Source organism: Ischnura elegans, chromosome 7, assembly GCF_921293095.1.
Source record: "Ischnura elegans chromosome 7, ioIscEleg1.1, whole genome shotgun sequence".
In the NCBI taxonomy this organism is placed as follows: Eukaryota; Metazoa; Arthropoda; class Insecta; order Odonata; family Coenagrionidae; genus Ischnura; species Ischnura elegans.
This window is the reverse complement of record NC_060252.1, coordinates 117,093,216-117,107,322: the sequence shown is the minus strand read 5'-3', so window position 1 is coordinate 117,107,322 and position 14,107 is coordinate 117,093,216. Positions and strand designations below refer to the sequence as shown.

The 14,107-nt window shown below is 38.0% G+C and overlaps 1 long non-coding RNA gene across 1 annotated transcript; it reads right to left on the bottom strand.

The window, feature by feature from the left end:
* Positions 1-1,695: 1,695 nt before the first annotated feature.
* LOC124161898 lies at positions 1,696-2,687 on the bottom strand. Its single transcript, XR_006865421.1, has 2 exons — positions 2,648-2,687; positions 1,696-2,003 (listed from the first exon to the last, which is right to left on the bottom strand). It is a non-coding gene; the product is annotated as an uncharacterized LOC124161898 (long non-coding RNA).
* Positions 2,688-14,107: the final 11,420 nt, after the last annotated feature.

Here is a 14,107-nt window from a genome sequence, read left to right as displayed (position 1 = left end):
ACTCAAGCTACTCCAATGAAACTCCCTTGGCTGACTAAACTGAAACTCCCTTGGCTAGCTACACTGAAACTCCCTTGGCCACTAACTAGACTGAAACTCCCTTGGCTACCATCTAGACTGAAACTCCATTGGATAGCTAGGCTGAAACTCCCTTGTATGCCAGGCTGAAACTCCCTTGTTTGGCTGAATACATTTCCCCTACCCAATCCATTAAAATTCCCTTGTCAAATCATATGAAATACAGTCAATTAACAACTTGCGCAACCCAGCCAACAGTGGATGATCACATAACAGATGTCTCCCACAATTTTGCATGGATGATAGGAGATAAAGGGTACCCTGGATAGGTGATTGTGATCAACAATAGTTATTATAACTGCAATGATCACAACATTTTTCAAGACACAATTTATTAAAACGTGAACATACATCAATAAATTAATAACTGTTGAAGCACATACAAAAATATTCCAAATGAAAGAAGTCATGGAAGTTAGATGCTCCTGAAAAAGAGAAGAAACATGACTGATGAGAGTCACAAACGACTTAACTCAAAATCAAATTAGCAAAATCCCTGTTAAAAATTCCCCATTGAAAATACCCATTAAAATTCCTTATAGGGAATTTGCAATGGGGACTACCATTCCCTATAGGGACAGTTATTCCCTATAGGGACTGTAATTCCCCATTGAAAATACCCATTAAAATTCCTTATAGGGAATTGGCAATGGGGACTACCATTCCCTATAGAGACACCCATTCCCTATAGGGACACCTATTCCCTATAGGGATAGATATTCCCTATAGGGATAGATATTCCCTATAGGGACTGTAATTCCCTAATAAAACAGAATGAATAAAAACAATTGTTCCATTGATATGAATTTAATGCTAAATTAAACATTTTTACGTTGTATAACATAAATATGTTGACAGGCTTGCTACTCTTTAACAATACAAAAGGTTAAAAAGGGCAAGATTTGGGGTAAAACTGCACAAATTATGCAATTCCAGCTATGGTTATACACATAACTTTAAAATGTATGTTGGAAATGATGAAGTAAACAATATTCCTGTTAATACAAAGGTAGTATTGGATTTGATGGCCGCGTATAATCTTCTAAACAAAGGATATTAATTGTATGTTGATAATTGGTATAATTCGCCAGATTTGTTTCACAAGTTACACACCTTAGGAACTAATGTACTGTACTTAGTGATCTAAATGCAAAAATATGCCTAAAGATAGAGACGAATTAAAACTCCAAAAAGGTGAAGCCATATCATATTGCAGTAATAACATTACTGCAAATGGAAGGACAAGAAGGATATGTTACAATAATGAACACCAGGCATTCCTTGGAGTGTACAGATACCAAAAAAGTAAAGGTAAAAGGATGGCAAAACGTGTAGTGTGCTTGGAGAAAAAGATAAGAAGAGAATCCACATGGTAGTATGATGTGTGCAAAAAGCCACTATGTTTGGAACATTTCAAGCCCTAAAGAATTATCTCCAATTATGTAAAGTATTTAATTTAATTTTGAATGCTTTTATTTTTGCACACAGTAAACCATAGTTGGTAGCATATACTTCAAGCAAATGAAAGAGCAAGTAACTATTAACAAAATATCAAAATTTGGACCGAATTGGTTAACAAATACCACTTCAAATGTCTCATACAAACCAATATTACAATTGTGTTCAAATTCTTTCAAAGTTCGTGGTGTTTGGGGTCGATCAGGGGATTGATGTGAATGGTATGCGAGTATTACAAAGGCTGACAGGGAATGAACAATCAATATCTTAGCTGGTAGCATTTGCATCCATCATCAGTCTGGATAGACATGTGAAGTATTATTTGCTACTTTTCAGTAGCTTCTTCCTTTGGTATTTAACCATGTCACAACTTTTGGTGGCAAATGCCTTTGTGATAACTTGCTTTAGTCTAGTTGGTATATCCCTTTTCAGGTTGTCATCCTGACTCCAGACTCTCTCCATTGTCCCTGCAAATAAATATAGAATATTAGTAATAAAAACAAGGTTATATCATTTGCTATGAACCTATCCTGCAGGAAATCTACCTATTTATTACATTTACACATGGCATCTTGCAAGCATATTTATGCACTCCCACTCTAACGCATTCATATTTATGTGCATGCATCAACGTGGCGAACAAAATGCTAGGCTCAACTTCCTAACAAGTATCTATTCTGTGCTCAACAAACAGGTTATTTTTTTATAAATATTTATGTATACCCGTTAACTGCGTAAGGAACACCGGGGTAAGTGGAACCCCTAACATAAATAGTTGACATTTCAATAGAATTGCATTGACATTCAATTTTAGTAACATTCTATAGCAATTGATAACAATATAATTGCACATGAAAAACTCTCCTTTACTTGGCTTATTATTTATATGGTGCATTAATGTGAACCATTCAAATTATAGAAAGCAAAACTTAAATTATCACTGAGGAGGCATGCGCTTCTCATCATAGTTAAATGAAAAACGAAGCGATGACTCGTTACTAAGGCTATGTGTGAGCTCCAAACGAAAACCACGTAAGATTCCAAAACATTCAGCAGTAACTAATAAGTATAAGCAGTAGGTAAATATACATTGCACTATAGCGAAACATACTCGCATTCCTTATTTCTTCGAAAGCCCGCTCGAGCTCACTGAGTCCGGTCCTCCGCAGGATGACTAACGGACGGCGCGGCATTGATGACCGGTCGGTGTATTATCCTCCTCGTCCGGGGTGACCATGAGGCAGGAAAAGTGGACGGCAGTCGCCAACGCGTTGAAAGAAGAATTTGTTATTGGCTGCATGACCCCCGAAAAAGGAGCTTGAAATCCTTAAACGTGCCTGGATTAAAACACGAATTCAAAATCAACGTTCTCATGGCTAAACATGGAAGGAATAAACATGCCATCAGAGAGGTTAAAACGCTTACCTCCAATAATGACTGCAGTCACCACCACCGACTTGTTCTCCCCTTAACCTTAATTTCGATTAATTCTTGCCGTTAACAAACGTCGAAGTACCGGGAAAATATGTATGCCATCAATCTTTTCATGCTAAAACCCACGCTCACCTCGCTCCTAGCAACATGAGAGAAATAACGGCAACCGACAGCTTGACGCGCGGGAAAAGGTATACGTGTTGCCAAAAGCTAGTGATGGGGAAAAACTTTCCGTAATCGATTAATCGTATCATATGATAAAATTCATAGAGCTCTCTGATAAAATTCAAGCATAATCGATTCAGGGAAAAAGTCGGGCAGAAATAATCGATTACGCAGAGAATCGGTGAATAATCGAATACATGGCCAGCGCACGATTCTTGAGACGATTATGCACCGATTATCATGATACATCATCATATGGGGCGATTCTTTGGGCAAAATAATCGTGTGCTGAAGGTTAAGCGCTCCCGATTCTTTTGTCCATTATCGTCAACAATAACGCTGCGATTCTGCGGGTGGGTGGGTTCTCCTCACCCACAGAATCGCAGCGTCATTGTTGACGATAATGGACAAAAGAATCAGGAGCGCTTAACCTTCAGCACACGATTATTTTGCCCAAAGAATCGCCCCATAATCGTATGATGATAATCGGTGCATAATCGTCTCAAGAATCGTGCGCTGGCTTTCGATTATTCACCGATTCTCTGCGTAAGCTAGGAATATTGTTATTCTGTCCTGAATCGCTACCGTGCGCTACCGATTATTTGAGTGTGAAGCGATTCTTTTTGTGGCGTGGTAGAATAATCGTCTCGTAGGAACGCTAAAGTCCTAAAGATATCGGTGCGCACCGTCTCATTTGTATGGAGTGAAAAATAAAATGCAAAGAATCGGTTTTATTGTCGTATTTTGAGATTGTGCGGATGCTGTAATGGTGGTATTTTGAAGGTGGGTGTCATGATGCGTGTCAAATAATTTAGTTCGTTTTTGAACATGTAATATTAAGTTATTTTATCCCTGACAATCTTAGATCCGGATGATGAGTGGTAGCAATGCCTTCTTAAGCTTACGAAGGCATTAAGCTGAAGAACTTCTTAAGCTTAAGAAGGCATTGGTGGTAGTAATAAAGTAGCTAAGTTTTTGTCTTGTTCTTGACAGTGATATCGTCAATAGGTTTTTCATGCCATTAGTACATGACTAGGAGATTGTTTTTCTTTACCCTCACTCAAATTTTTGTGGAAGTACTTCCACAAGTGACTCTTTACTGGTGCCATATCACTTTCGTTTCTGAGCTTACACCGAACAAAGGATTTTAGTGACTTATGGGTGAATCGGCTTCAGATGAGGTGTCTGGGCTCTTCCACTTACGAGGTGTTATACATTTATTTACGATTGATTATTAGGTAAGAGTTGCCCAATTAGCTTTATTACTTATTGGCGGTGAAAAGAAATTGTTCGTCCTTGACCAATTAGGCCCTATATTCCATATGATCATGTAGTTACTCAACGCGGCCATAATTTTTTTCGCTAATTTTTCATGATTTCTTCCTTCAACAATAGATATTTTCTCCCATCAAAAATTTAGAATTTGTTTCATTGCTTATGATTTTTTTCAAAATTTTCAATCACCAATTACGATATAAGGATAGATTGTCATGAAAAGTATATGCTCGCTCTCGTTTCTCGCAAGTGAGCACGCTTCTTGTTCCCGCCGATTATATTCAAATAATCGATTATGCAAAATAATCGGATGTCCATAATCGATTCAATAATCGCAATAATCGAAAGAAAATAATCGATTATTACGTATAATCGATTATTTTTGCCCATCTCTACCAAAAGCTAAATTTAAAAAATACATTGCCGCTGGAAACAGGGGTCGCGTATATGTCCGGTAGAAGGGTTCCGTATGTTGGCAAATCTTACGGTGGGTAGCACACGCGCAGCAAGGGAGAAGCAGTTCAAATACATGAGGGAGAGGGGATACCCAAATGCTGCAGCAGCTCTGTGGCAGGGCAGTTAAGACATTCGGCAAGAGAGATTCAGTGGAGTTATTAAGTTGGCCTGGCCTTTGAGCCTACTGTCCAGCTCAGTGCTAGTAGAGCTCATGTGCAGCAAGGGAGAAGCAGTTCAAATCCATGAGGGAGAGGGGATACCCAATGCTGCCGCAGCTCTGTGGCAAGGCAGTAAAGACATGCGGCAAGAGAGACGCAGTGGTGTCATAAATTCGGCCTGGCCTGAGCCTATTGTCCAGTTCAGTATCAGTGGGGCACATATGCAACAAGGGAGAAGCAGTTCAAATTCAATGGAATTGCAAGGGAGAATGGCATCAGAGTTTCAGTTGAGTGCTCTTTTTCTTGTTGAGGACAGGGCAGTGCAGTGCAGTGACAAGGTTGTTTCAAGGCAGTTTGAGCGCATTCAGTGGAGTTTCAGACCAGAATCAGCTCTGTTTCAAAGGAGAAATTTTTACTTGAGTAAGTTCTTTTCAGGGCATCACATGAAATTAGTTTAGTCGCCAATTAACAAGCTATTCAGATCAGAGAGGGTATCACAAACTTGTTTTGTTGTTTAAGAATGTCCTCCACAGGTTTAAACCAGCCTCTGACATATAGAGGATATCGCTCACGCATGCACTTGCATCAATTACTCCTTCAAATGAACGGTAAGAAATTTCAGGATATCTGCGTAAAAACCACTTATTCTCGGGAGTATTGCCCTTAAAAGGATTTCCGCGATTATTTTGCTCGAATTCTTTGACATTATCACTTATCAATTGTTTTGCTTGGAATTATTTGAAATTATTAGTTTGACTATATCCAATTATTGGCACCCATGCCAAGTACTGGTTGCACTCATTTCTATGAGCCAAAATATAAAATACGCATTTATACTAGCAGTACAATGCATTTGGCGTACAAAATAAATATATAGCTGTAGTTGATGAAATTTCCAATACTTGGCACCCAATGCCAATCACTGGAAATTAACAATATTTACATACCAGTGATTGGCACCCCATAAAAATCAATTTTAATTTCGATAACAGGCTCTAAGTAAAAAACAACCTCATTGAGGTATTACTATCATTACAAATATCTAAGTTTCATACTATTCAATGGGTTGATATTAATAAAAAACGCATCCAGATGAAGTTATATTCTTAAAATTCCGCTAAGGAAATCTCCAATTTCTCCAAAGAAAATGCAGCACTTGGTTATATGGTCCGCAGTCACTTCTCAAATGGTGTAAGGTGGATGGAACTGCTGATATATATTAAGTAAAACTCCTTTGCTTCTAAATACAGAAACATCAAAAATGCAATGCATCTCTGTCTCTTAATATCACACAGTTAATTACAGAGTGCCAACAACTGGGGGGGTGCCAACAATAGGGCATTCTACCCTACTTGTACAATGTACATGCTCATATACCAACTGGCTTGCGTGATACCTTCTGGTAAATTAGCAATTATTTTACAAATTCCACGAAATAGACGTGTTTTTTTAGTGTTCTAAAAGTGTTTCAACTGTAACATGGCTTGCACCAGAGAGGGGCGTTTTCAAAGATAGTTAAAAATAGAAACCTAGATGTATAGATTAATAAACCTTTTTTTCTAAAATCATATAGATGTTTGGCTTTGTTTACGTTTTACGTCTAGAAGGATCAGTTTCCTTGTTTTCGGTCTCTGAGTAGCATTATGCCAAATATTACTAAAATGTGGACCCATCTGTGCGGAAACAAGAAAAGGCAAAGTGGTGAGACAAGGGTGTGCAATTTCCCCAATAATTTTTAGAGCTCACATCGAGTAAGGTATCAATGGAATCAAAGAGAATGCTTTGGGTGTCAATATCCACGGAGGAAAAATTAGCATGTTGCGATTTGCTGACGACATAGCACTCATAGCCGAGACAGAAAAGGATTTGAAGAATACTTTGACAAATATGGAAAGGATAATGGCCAGATATAAGCTGAATATCAATAAATAGAAGACTACGGTATTATTGTGCAGTAAAAGCGAGGAGGCTAAGACAAATATTGACCTATGGAGGTATAAGCTGGGAGACGAAAAAGAGTTTTCTAACCTGGGAAGCTGAGTTACCAACGATGAACGAAGCAAGAAAGAAATAGTATAGTAGCGTAGACGAAGAGAGCTTTCTACTAAGAATAATCTTCTTACAGCTGAGAATACAAGCATAGAAGTAAGGGATCAATTCATCAGATGCTACATATAGGGAATGTTTCTCTATGGAAGTGACGCTTGGACGTTGGCAGCTGCAGAGAGGTCAAGAGTGGAAGCATTCGAAATGTGGTGCTACCGAAGAATGATGAAGATAAAATGGATCGACCGTGTAGGTAACGAGGAAGTGCTAAGAAGAGTGGGAGAAAAGAGAAGCCTCCTAAAAACCTTACGCAGAGGACGGGAAAACTAGGTTGGCCACATCGTCATGGGAGACAATGAAACAAATCGTAGAAGGAGGAAGAGAAGAAGGGCAAGGGACGGCCCCAAACGAGTTACATAGGACAAAGGGTTATCAAGGATGTAAAAGAGAAGAAATACGTGGGTATGAAAAAGCCAGGACAGGATAGGACAGAGGAATGAAGAGCTGCGCCAAAGAAATCTTAGGATTATTATGGAGGCTTCAGCGGTGATTAAATTGATGATTGGTTTCCGGGTTAATGATTGGTTCCAAGTTAACGCGGAATTAACCCGGAAACAAATTATTATGGGAATCAGTATAGGATTGTTGACTAATGATAATGACCTTTTCTTCGGGACTAACCTTTTGTCTTATGAGTAATAATATTGGTAAAGATAAGCTGGATGTTCAAGAAGAAAATGTAGAAAAATATTCAAAGTGTTGACTTTAAATAAATAAATTCCCTAGCAACTTTAAGGGCCGATTTCACCAACCTCTCTTTGATCGGCGATCAGTTGATCGGCATCAATTCCCTGATCCGAGATCAAATCTCGCATCCGTTTCACCAATCTGATCCTTGATCAACAATCAAAATCACTTGATCGGCAATCGCGTAGCATTATTATTCTCATAGATTTGTAAGTAGCTTTCCTATTGGCTGTCTACAGCGCATTACAACGGCATTTGTTATTACCTACGTGAAAACCGCAACTTTCAAGTTTAAAAAAAAGCAAAAGCGAATAATTTCTCAGAGTTGGAGGAATCTCATCTCGTAGAAACTCATTTAAATATAATATGAAACAAAAGAACAGATGCTAATACATGCAATGAGGAGAAGAAAGCATGGAAAGCATAAGCGTAATATAATGAACTGAAAAATAGTGTACTAGCTTTGGGAAATAGAAAAATAGAAATTGAGATAAAATAGGCTACCCTAGCCAAAGTGATGGAAAATAAATAATATTTCTCAAATCCTAGGTTTTTTTATCCTAAATAATGTCATCAAATCTAAATTCCAAGTAATACTATCCGTGAATTGAGGTAAAAAATTATTTCTGTAATTCATCTGCAGGTTTAAAATGCTATTGACTGTTTAAAATAGATGGCATTTACCATTTAATTTTTTATGCTCAGGTAAAATGTAAAAATGAGAGAAAACCATTTACCATGAGGAACCATGAAATGGTTATCATGAAAAAAGAATTTATTTTTAAGAAAACTCATAAAAGTATGCCATTAATTAAGGCTAGTCAAACAGCTGCTCCTGTAGATCCCTCTCTCGAGGGTTAATGAAGATTCACATCGGCATCTTGAATGAGTACCTTCTCTTTGAATATAATTGAAATTTTGTGTAAAACCCCAGTAGTCACAATGATGTATTTTTTTCATTCTTAGTCCAATGGAGAGGGAAGGAAACCTCTGTTTCTACACCCCAAAACTATGGGCATACCCAGCGAGGGCATACAGCTGCCCCACCTTAGAAGCAAAAATCAAAAATGTCTTTTTGGAAAATAATATTTTTTCAAGCTAATAATTTTAAAAATTAATAAAGATTGTTACAGTTTCCTTAAAATGTTAATTTCATTCACCTTTTCCATGCTTAAATCTTACCTACAACTTGAACAACCATGACTTCCCCTCCCCCCCCCATAGTTTTGATACTGGGTACGTCCACGGGTCCTTTCTCACTTTGTAAACAGTGGACTTCGAGCACCCAGTAGCCTTCCTAGCTTCTCGGCAGGCCTCACTAATGCTGAGTGATTTTCTGAAGTACGAGAAGACTTTGAGCACCGTCTTTCGCGGCTTATGAGCTTCTCATCTTTTCTCCTCTTCTTTGTATCGGACATATTGGTTGGGCGTGTTACAGCAGAGATAAGTGTAAAAAACACTTCACAATCCTCAAATTCAGCAGGCTACACAACGCTTGTTCACTCCAAAAAATGCAATGACAAACTGAACGCCTTCGTAAATTCTTCCCACGGCCCCTTCGGATTGGGTCGCTTCTGGTGCAGACGTTTTATGAAACCGTATGAAAGGAACTTCAGGAAAAACCCAAGCCCCTTTTTGTAAAAGGCGTGCACTGGATGGGGTAGTGTTTCGCACAGATTATGAGATATTCTCTTTCTTGGTTTCCGCGGTGGGACCGAAACACCCAAGGCGAAAGCATCTTATTTCCAAGCCGCTTGCTTACTTTCGTGTATCAATCCATTGAGATTAAAACACTGCTGTTACGACGTATTAGTATTCTCTGTTTAGGATATCAAACGAATAGATTTATACATTTCATAGAATGCATTGACAAAAAAACTCCTTTTCCTCCCGAGAATTTTCCCTCTACGCGCAAGATTAAGCAAGAAGCCCGGCCCAGCGGCGCCGTAATATTTTTTCTTAAGATCTTCTTATTTTATCTAAGATTCTTAAGAGAACCTTGTAACTCGCTTCAGAATTGATGTAAGTTATTTATTTTTTCACCAAAAATAACTTTGCAGTTTTGTCCCCATTTGTTACGCAGAGTATGGGGACCTACGACGTAAGAATCATAAGTTAGTAAGCGACTACTTTTTACCTTGCACAAATCAAAATTTTCTTGTCCTAATGAGTGTTACGTCGGCATAACAACATTTAACTCAATATTTGTACAATTGATGAAAACTTTCTATGAGAGAATAGTGTGAAGAATTTTGTGCAGAAGATTCAATTGAATACAGACAACGGTCAGGCAGAAATTGCGAGAAGAAGATAAAGTAAAAAAATACACGTTCCTGACGGAAATTTAAGGAAATGTTTTTTATAGCTTTTTATGTAATTTTTATCGGAAAACTATTGGCACCAATGAATTCAGCATCTATTTCTACATTAGAATGCAATTTTTAATCAGTGCATAACGTAACATTAATTTTTGTGTTGATATTGACAACACCGGGCTCCTGGCCTTACGGAGATTAACATGGGAAACGATTCTCGATAAGAGCCCATACTGTCAACTAAATGTGGAACGCTCTATAACTAAGTGGCTAAAAACCTCTAATGTAATTATATAAATTTTACAATAAAAGATGATTAAGTTTTTGTAAGCACCCTCTTAAGGCCGTTTTACACGGGGCACGGAATTGCGCAGGTTAGAGCTGCATTAATTTCTAAAATGAAGCGGAATTGCGCGAATGTATGAACGAAATTAGAACAGGGGCTATTTTTCCATCTCTCGTGCACGCATTGTTCTATCAATTTACCGCTTTACGCGACGCAATTTTGACTGCCCCTTAGTACACACGTTAGATTGCACAAGTACGTTCCCCGTGTCAAACGGCCTTTAGAGTGAAATATAATCATTATTCATGTGAAATTCAAATATTACCATATATTTTTTAAAAAATAACTACACGTTAAAACACATAAAAATGGTCAGTAACATTTTTTTAGACGTTTTAATCGGGTGGCCCAGTCTCTCAATCAGATAGACTGTTGCAGGCCTCTGTTGCCGCATTCTTCGTCGAGGTAGGGGGGTGTGCGAGGGTTTTTCAACTTGGTTCGACAGCAGTGGCGTAGCTGTTGGTAATATGAGAAGGAAAAAAAGATCCAGGATTCGCCTAGCACACTCGTTTCACCTTTTATGATATTTAGCTTTCAGTCTGGCCACAAAATGAGAGAGTTGCATTTTTTCTGTAGAAAAATATTAATTTAACAATGCACTTCTAAAATGTAATTAAGTTATGTAGCAAAATGTTGTGTATTATTTCCTATAGTGTGGTGTGCTATTCAATCTGGAAGACCCCCACATCCCACAGCCCAGTGCAATGTACCGCCGCTCCGCGGGTGAAAACATCTTATCAATGCTTCCCTCAACATTTGAAACTATTTTACGCGGTGGATCCCCGTCATTCCGCAGAGATGCTTACTGAACTTCAGTTATTTGCTCGCTGTGGAATGCTCGGGCCGCGAATATGGTTATGGAGGATTCTTCCGAGGAAGGACGACAATATGTGCTGTCACACACCACGATTTCAAATAGGTTTGCAAAAGGCGCCACTGGTATCGCTTGCGAGCAGAGCGATACGGATTTCCCGGAGATAAGAGCTGTGAATAGGAATGTTTACCGAAATATGTATTCGTGATGATATAATCAATCCTATTCTTAACTTCCGAACTGACTCCACGGGTTAAAAGTCTAATTTCCAAATAAATTGGAAGTTGAAGAAACATTTCTCGGGATTCCCACCGGGTCACAGTGGTCCCAATCGCTAATCTAGCGGGACAAAAGTCAATTTTGCAACTTTTAAAAATAAAGTCACCGTAGGTGTAGCGATATCCGAAATTAAATGCTTCATCATAATTGGTAACTTTTACAACGTTTATATAAGCAATAACAATGTTATGCAGCTGCAAAGTCAAGCGTTGAGATTGCCTACCCTCCGCCTACACCCAGGCGGTGGCTGACTCGCTAGCATTAATACGTGCCTGCTAGATAGCAATAACGCAAAGAACGACAATTTCTAACGGGATCTTATAGCCATTGGTATATAGCATTATTTAGAGTGATTTTTCTTCAAATATAATTGCTTCCAAATACTAGATTTTAAATGGCAATCTCTCAGTCTTTAAAACCTCGTTTTTTATCACCTTCAATTGTTTAAATAGACTTATAAAAAATATGAGGTATAATGAAAATAACGAGGTAGGATTGCGAAACCTTCAAAGACATGTGGAAACGTCCTTATAGTTATAGATATTTTTATCACATTTTGCGCCTACTTGCGCTTTTTGACAATAATGCCCTTTTTGTTCCATGAAGTTAACAAACGAGAGCCGTTGAGACGCGGGCCTGGGGGCATTTCCTCGGATGACGTCTGGAATATCGGAATAAATTACGCTAGAGAAGAAATATTTTTAATTTTTACTATTTTAGTTTTGTACGGTATACATTTTTATTAATATTTATGGCATACTTATTACATGGCTTACAATTTTTTACATTTTTATATCGATAGGGAAATCATGTCGCATTCAGAGAGATTCAAGGTACCGGCGGTGAATCGCATGATTTTGTTATAATTGCTGCGGAAGAAAAGACTATAGATGATTTATTAAATGCGTAAAACATAAATTAGGATTTGAAAGTTGTAATGAAGATACCTCAAAGGACATCAGGAAAATTGTGATTCTATTTAAAAGTAATTTTGATAAAAAGTGGAAACGGTGCTCCGGAAAATACGACAGATTTTGCTAGATGTGCCCAGTCTCTTTTGAAGGATGTATCGATAGTAGAACCTTGTTTTGCAAGCCAGATTTCATTGCCAAGCTCTGGGAAAAAAGATGCGGCTGCAATTATAAAAGACAACTGAAAACATACCAAAGAGAGCTACCAACAATAAGAAGGCTTAATATTCTTCACCTCTGATTCCAATACCATATTCATCATTAAAAGCTTTGTACTTTTCCATGGAAAATACCTACTGAGCAAAAGTGCGTAAACATCCGAAGAGAGGCCAACCATAGACGGTGCGATATTTATCCCTCATACAAGATAAATTTGAACTCAAAGTTGTCTTGCTATCCCCCATCACAAGAACTGACCATTACTGATACTTCGGCCGAGGTCAAATTACTGGCTCTAGTGAATACCACTATTTTGGCTCAGAAAGATGTCGTCGCCGCTTTCCTTCGGTCTGGTAATGAATTCAAACTAACGATGATATTTAAGTGGGGTTAAGATGGGAGTAGTGGGCACAAGCAACATAAGCAAAGATTTGTATTTCGGAAGGAATCAGGTCCAGTGGACGATTCCTATATGTTTTCCATGTCTATTTTGCCTCTTCAGCTAAAATCAAATGATAAAAACAACATCTTATGGCAGAATGCCTGGCCATCTTCGATCAGGTATTGTAGACCCATTAAATTATTTCTGGAAGATGAAAGTTAGGAGATAACTGTGAAAGCAGTGCAAAAGATAGAGGCGCAGATGTCTCTACTGATGCCCTTGGTCATCGAAATAAACGGGAAGAAATTGTACATTATATCAGAATTTTGACGTTAAAAGAATCCTGACATTTCATCAGGCATTACTGGAGTAGAGGTGGAATTATTTCAATGGTTTGGAGCAATTCTTAGCGCACTTTCCTGTGGTTTCTCCATAAGTACAAGTGAATTTGAGAAGTATGCTAAAAAACAGAAAAAATATACATGCGTCATACTCATGGTAGTATATGCCTTTCACGGTACATGAAATCTAATTCATGAGACAAAAGTGATTGATTGCCCCCATTGAATTGCATTTAGTTCCCATTGGAATGCATTCCAAAGAGGCCCAAGAAGCAAGGAATAAGCATATTCGGAAATTCAAAGAAAATCACGCGCTAAAATACTCAAGAAAGGACACAATGAGAGATGTTTTTAACCTACTATTAGTCACATCTGATCCTTATTGTTCCAGTATTAATTCGTTGCACCCAAGGCATTGTTATTCCCTCTTGATGTATGTCAGACAGTTTCTCAGGGAACCAATATTACCTGTACCTAATGAAATGAGTAATGTTAAAGAGATGGAGGATATGGAGTCGGTAAATTTCGGAGATGAAGGGAATTGGGAGAGTAATAATGATGAAGGTGACTAATATTACGCAGTTCACATTCTATGAAAAACTATTTTATGTGTAAATCCTGTGTTTAGGAGTATATTTTTGGCGTAATTAGTTCATTAAATTAAGAAAAGCGCATTACTATAG